General features: G+C 43.6%; 1 long non-coding RNA gene across 2 annotated transcripts; it reads right to left on the bottom strand.

The window, feature by feature from the left end:
* Positions 1-558: 558 nt before the first annotated feature.
* On the bottom strand, positions 559-2846 carry LOC135994508 (uncharacterized). 2 transcript variants are annotated; one of them, XR_010607000.1, is made up of 4 exons: positions 2573-2846; positions 1985-2081; positions 1746-1891; positions 559-819 (listed from the first exon to the last, which is right to left on the bottom strand). It is a non-coding gene; the product is annotated as an uncharacterized LOC135994508 (long non-coding RNA). The 2 variants fall into 2 exon arrangements; XR_010606999.1 differs by having other exon boundaries at positions 1751-1891.
* Positions 2847-7037: the final 4191 nt, after the last annotated feature.

Here is a 7037-nt window from a genome sequence, read left to right as displayed (position 1 = left end):
CTACCCATGGTGTCTGGCATGTGAGCACCTCTGGTGAAGTATCGGTGTTCCCCGTGAGGAGAGAAGCTGTATCTCCATCAGACATTCTGCTGTTTAGTCATCTGAATGCTCATTTCAAGAGGGGTAAGAAGATCAGACTGCATGTTTCTCAACAGTATAGGTATCACAGCACTGACACAAACTCATCTTGAAAGAGCAGCAAACAAGTCACAAACATTAAGACACAGCACTCAACCAGCTGTGCCCTCTCAGTTAAGATGACTTGTCTTCACAGTGTGGCTTCTAATGCATCGCAGCAAAACACAAATGTCACACAGCGGTGTTCAGCATGCTGCAACATCCCCTGCAGCCCTGAGCTTTGGGGCTTAACATCATTGATCTGCAAACTCCCGCTCAAAGGTGCCGAAGCCTAGCCTGTGAAAGCAATCTTTTTTCTGGAGACTACAATGAGTCAATGACCAAATAAAGCCAGAAATCTTCTACTGGTTAAATAAGCAGATAGGAGGACAATAATTACAAAGACAAGAGAAACGAGCTTGCTCTTTTTAGTTTACTTTCGTTAAATTTGATCATTGTGTAAACAAAAGACAGAGAAACGTCAGACACAGAGCAGCACCACTTTCCAAACTGCCCAGAGTGAACTGTCGGTTCCAGCCCCACAGCCCTGTCACTCCGTCCTCCCTGCACTGCTGTGCTCCTGCGAGTTGCGAACGCTGTGCTGCAGAATTCTGTCCCCACAGGCCATCCGGACGAGCAGAGCCACTGGAGCCGCCCAGCATCCCCCAGGGTGTGTGCTCTTTCACAGAGCCGTTCACCCATCTAGCCAGCAAAAACAACAAAAATTAAAAATAGTCTGTTTAATCTTCAGCAATTTAATCTGATCTGCAGATCTGTTCCTGCTAGAGGCACAGCAATTCTGAAGACAGAGGTGCTAATCAAATACAGAGATCTAAACTATCAGTTCTAAAGCAAGAACCGCAATATTTGATGACATACATATTTATGTACTGGTGATCATAACTGGAAAAGAGGAGGGGATGTTCTTTTTATGCTAGGAAGGGGAATGAACACACAGGGGGATTTGTTTTTAACAACATGCAAGCCAAGGATTACATTGCAACACAAAAGTACAGCACTTGGATTGCTTCTTCATTGATGCTCATGGAGTCGAGTTAATTGACAAAATTGAAAATCTCAGTGTCAAATATCATCTTAGGGCTGGTGAACAGATTGATTTGATCAACACACTTCCTATTTTCAGTGCATACTGGAGTGTAGCACTGAAACTGCTGTGACAGCATCAGCTCTAGATATCATGTGCACGTACAACGGCCCAGTATCATGCGGTATTTGCCTCTGTCTACAAGTGATACATTTATATTCAAATGGTACTGCAGGCCCAACACAATATGTTTTTTTGAGCCAAGCTGATTCATGTGAAGCCTAATATAGGCAGTGCAGAGCACAGGAGTAACAGTCGTAACGGTCTAAATGCAACCAATGAGCGGTCTTTTGTATAATCTTTTTCTAATGTGGTCTGTCAAATGCCGAAAAAGTTGTAAGCCATAGGCAAGTCTAAATAAAGCATTAGTTTGAGAAAGGAATCAGGGCACCAATGTGGATAGTTTAGTGAAGACTCTTCCATAACACACTTTTACTTTTTAAAAACAGATAATAGTTGTATTCAGAATGAGACTAACAGTACTAGAGAAAAAAAGTAAGAATGCTTTAACATAAATCAATACCATGCCTCAGCTGGTTTCAGTGTGCAGAACTGGCTACCCCATCTTTACAATGAGATTACGGTTTTCCACAGCTTGCACAGTGGATCCCACAGCTCAACGTATTGCCAGAGGAGGTGCACCAGCGCCAAACACAAGGGTCATACAACCTTTGGAATCCCAATACCAGTTCCTTTGTTACACAGTTAAAGATCATATCTGCCACTTAAAGACTACTGATCCCTCTTACCACCTTCCCTTACCTTCATGCCCTAAAATCTGCACTGCCGCTACCACCAAACTGAGGATTTTTTTTTGTCTGCTGGAGCTAAGGATGAAGTTAGTTATTTAATCAGCATTCTGTGGGAGGGAGAAGACAGGATGCATTCTTCCCTGACTGGGTAATCTTGGACCAGCTCTGAGCAAATAAATGCAGTCAGCTCAGCAATGTTTCTGGGGCTAGATAGTCCGGTGACATGGAAGTCACCTGCCAGCCCGAATGGAACTTGTGTACGTGGACTGAGGAAAAGTCTAGGGTTTGTTTATAGTATGCCTGTCTCAAATCTTCTGATAGTCAAAGTTTTCCCATTGCTGCAATACAGTTGCTTGCATTTGCAATCTCTCTATTAAATATTAATTTATCTCTCTGGGTCTAATACTCAGAGAGCTACAGGTGATTTTGCACCTGCATGGTCAGTTACAGGAATGCTTTCCATGGCCAAGTGATTCAGAGCCCTAAGTGCAAACACAGCTGGAATGCATCTCTGTAAAGAGGGTTGCTGGGTGTGATCTGCTCTCCTACCCTGGCCTGAAGTGCAACAAGAGGCCTGAACTGGCCTGACCAGTCTCACCTGGGATTCCCACCCACATCCTCTCCATTTAACCTCCATTTAGGCCTGAGTTCTCCGTCATTTCCTGGATGGCCTCTAGACCTGGGCTTTAGGTAGGTTATGTTTTGGATGGAGCCCTTGGGTACGTGTTGTAGCCTGTGCCTGACTCCTGGACGGACTCTGGACCTGTGCGGTAGCCCTGTCTGCACCCAGGCCCCCCGAGAGGCCCGCGCCTGTGCCACGGCTTTGTGTCCCGGCTGCCCGCGCCCCTGCCGCTGCGGAGCTGCTGCGCGGCCCTGGCCTGACCGGCCCTGCCGGAGCGCGGCCCCGCTCCCCCCACCGCGGCCCCGCTCCCCGCTCCCCCCCGGCCCCGCTCCCCCCCGGCCTCGCTGCCCCCCGGCCCCGCTCCCCCCCGGCCCCGCTCCCCCCCGGCCCCGCTCCCCCCCGGCCCCGCTCCCCCCCGGCCTCGCTGCCCCCCGGCCCCGCTCCCCCCGGCCCCGCTCCCCGCTCCCCCCCGGCCTCGCACCCCCCCGGCCTCGCTGCCCCCCGGCCCCGCTGCCCCGGCCCCGCTGCCCCCGCTTCATCCCGCAGTCCGCCGTTGCCATCTGCCGGGGAGCCCCGTTTTCTCTGACTCCGGCCTGTAGAGCAGAACGTTGAGATCCCACCAGTGTTTCTAAACCGCGTTCGTTGGTCTATGCTAATCTACTAATTAGTTCTACGCTGTCGCTCAGCTCGGTAATTGAGTGTGTCACCAGGCGGACAGCACAGACACAATTGTCATCTCCGTTGCAATTCGCTTGGCAGGGCAGGTGCAGGTCACCTCCAAATGCTGCAGTAAACTATCTTACCCAAGACAACCCATTATTTCCTCTAGGAAAGGAGGAGTTCCTCCTTACATCTTTATTTTTCTGCAGTATTGTATATTCAAAAAATCTGTTCAGCCGCGTTCGGGAAATGAGCCAAGGCTGCAACAGGCACTGGAAGGGTGTGACTGTGAAATGCTGTGAAATGCAAGGGGCAGAGCTGTGCAGACTGACGGGTTTAGAGCTTCAAATGTGGTCACTGTGTCAGCTTTATCACAAGCCACCATATACTAAATATGTAATTCAGAAAGATTCATAGAATGCGTCTTCCATAAATTGACTAAGATTACACTTAACATATATGTAAGCTCCGAATCAAACACAGAAATTAGGTTCTCAAAACATTTCATGCTAAAAGTAGCTGGAGCAAAACATCTAAGGAGCTTCAAGATGTGCATAAGTGTATGAAGGGAATTCTATCTCCACATTCGTGTTTGGTGACCAGGGAAATGGGATTTCAATTAACGCTTAAAGTAGGATCTCCACAGTCAGAGACAGAAAGGGAAAGATGTTTTAGACACCTAATTTAATTGTCTGGATTTTACAAGTGCCAAAGAATTCTCTTTTCTGTTATGGTTATTGGTGAAAGACTAAATCAGTTACACCTGCTTTGTGAATTATGTTTATTCTACTGCTGTTACTTCTTTTTTTCCCCTGCATTTTGTGTAGAACTATCCTCCTATTTTGTCTTCATTTGGATTGCACACACTTATTTTCATTTTCCAAATATAATGTTTTCTCTTAAAATACAACTACATTCCAAAAGTAGATTACCTGTTAACATGGCCTCCACAGCTTCTACTGCTTGCACTGTAAAATGCAAACACATGCACCACATAGGAAAAAATGCTACAGCAGAAATTAACTGCAGTTGTAAAACATCAGTTTATTTTTTTGACAGGAAAAGTTGTTTGGGCATACCTAAAACTGGAGTTGGCTTTTTTGAAGCTGCCTCGGTTTAGAGGTCATGAGACAAGGAGAAGGTTGGCAGCCAGGACCAACAGAGGAAGGTGTTTGCACTTGAATTTGGTTCTTGGAAAATTACAAAGACATTTTCTGAGTGATGCTGTTGTGGCCCTCTAACCTTGCAGAACAGGGAGATACTTGTAACTTGGTAAATAAATGCAAAAATCTTCTCATCAAGAAAGGGTAGGCAGAAGATTTGTTGTTGTATTTTTAAAATTTTGTAAACAAACTGGGATCATGGAAAATAAAGACTTCTGGGAAAACATCAGTGCTGAATTATGGTAAGGAAAGCGGAAGAAACTCTGCCAAGTAGCAAAAAGCTTTTTTATAGCTTAGGGTGTTAATGCTATAACAGTGTTTGTGGCTACTCAATGTTTTGTTGCTCTGCTGGTTTTCACATATGTCAATTCAAACATCCCCCTTGTCTAAAAGGCAGATTCTTTTCCATTTGATCTGGCAAAATTTTTCTCTCATCTGTTCAGAGTTTTGGCTCTATAACTGGACAGCATCATAATAGTCCACTAAACAGTTGGATTTATGTTTATGTCCTTGCCTATTTTTATAAGGCTCGAAAAGCATCAGGCTCGTCACAGAACTAGTAAAATTTAAGGACTGCACAGAGCAAGGTTTATAGCTATTTCAGATGTTACATAGCTGCAAGCTGTGAACACAAAGTGGTGAAGTTTTCTGTTCCCTGACAAAAAGGAAGGAGTGAAGGGCAGACATAATAACATTACATGACTACTCAGTCAAGCTGTATGAGTCAAGACAGTTCTGTTCAGACTCAACTCCTGTTCCAGCAGGGCTTAGGCAGACAAGATATTCTGATTTATTTGTATCCCTGCTCATCTGGGTTGTGGATCAGCCACACAGACCATACACGTATCTCCCCACCTATGAGCTGAGGCAAACACAAATCGGGCAAAAGCATCGCTGCAGGAAATCTTCTAGGTTGTGCTGCTTAACAGCAGACAAAATGTAGCATTTTCCTTTACAGAAAAACAAGGAATGGTGGCTTCAGAACAGGGGTGGTAAAGCACACAGTAGCATCCGAAGCTGTTTCATGAAATACCAGTACATCATCAGTTACAGCCTCTTGGCACGGAAAGCATTCATTGATGCTGCAAAGAGCAGCTTTGCTGTGTCATCCTTTGAGATGAAGACAATGCTGCAGAGTCCAACGGCTTCAGCTGGCAGGGTTCCGGGTACCAGACCTGCTGGAAAACTTGTACAGTAGACATTTTTATCTCTTGCTTAGCTGAAAACAAACCAAGAAAATAAGTAGAAAAGGGGGCAACAACAAAATTCATGAGTTTGTTGCAGTCTCAGGAAAAAGGGAGAGTAGAGGACCATTACTGAGCAGGAAAGGGACTGAATAATAGATGATGAGTAATGGATTGAAGGATTAGCACCTTCTTTTTGTTTCAGTAGAACAACATAGTTTAGCAACGAAGATAATACAATTCGTTTTAACAAGATGATAGTAGCACATGCAAAACTTGCATTAAACCCCTTAACAAGTGTGTTAAATTCTGCAAGGCCAGACGGAATTCGCCCTAAAGTGGTTTTTGCAAAAAAAACCCAAAACAAAACAAAAAAAGCACAAGCAAACCATAAATAACTACCCAAAGCAGTCTCTGCAACAATGAAAATTATTTCTGAATAGCCATGCAGAACAAGAAACCTAAAGGGCTTTTGAAAGATAAACAGTCCCATCTTCAAACATAAGAAAAATACAGACGAAAATAATGCTAGACCAACTAGCGTAACTTCATTCTTTGAAAGGATTCTGGAATAAATTACTAAAAATATTTTTTAAAATATCTAGAAGACTAAAAAGTGAGAAACTATGAATTGATTCATCAGGTTCCATGTTTGACAAGAGAGTTTACTTGCTGATAATGGGAAAGAAGTAGGTTTTATATAATTTGTCCTTGGTATGATTTTTGACACGGTTCAATTCTAAAGGAATGCTAAGGAAGCTGGTTGGCCTAAATGACACCACCTAGACCCGTGAGTGAATGATGACACTTTTTAAAAATGCATTTGAGTCTAATCATTAATAGTTCCCCATTAAACTGAAATGGCATTTCAAGTGGTGTTCTAGGAATCTGTTCTGGATCAGTCTTGGTCTGATTAAAGATTTTCATTAATTTTGGTGACAAAATAGGAAGTGTGCATACAGGACTTGGGACATTGTTCTGGGAGGGATTTTAGTCATTTTTTGAGACAAAAATTAGGGGAAAAATATTTTGACAAATTTTAAATACAGTCTAAACATGAAATTCCATAAAGTGCAAAGTACTGCATTTTGAAAGAGAAAGCAAATGTGTTAATAGAAACTGGGAAATAATACGTTACTAGCAATATACTGAAATAGGATGTGAGATCTGCAGTGTACCATAATATAAATAACAAATTAACAGTGAGATGTTACTGCAAACAGACAAATACTATTATAGCACATAATAAGAGATGTAACTTGTAACAAATGAGGCCACAGTTCAATATTATATCCAAGTCTAGGCATGAGAGAGACCAGAAATCTGGATACAGTCTGAGAAGTGAAGGTATAGTTAAAACAAAATAAATAAATACGCCCACACCCCTCCCTGCTCCACATGCACCCAACCTGTTAGAAGATTATGATCAGTTGT

The sequence above is a fragment of the Caloenas nicobarica genome, chromosome 14 (assembly GCF_036013445.1).
Source record: "Caloenas nicobarica isolate bCalNic1 chromosome 14, bCalNic1.hap1, whole genome shotgun sequence".
Lineage (NCBI taxonomy): Eukaryota > Metazoa > Chordata > Aves > Columbiformes > Columbidae > Caloenas > Caloenas nicobarica.
The sequence above is the reverse complement of the archived record's forward strand: the minus strand, read 5'-3'. Positions and strand labels throughout refer to the sequence as shown.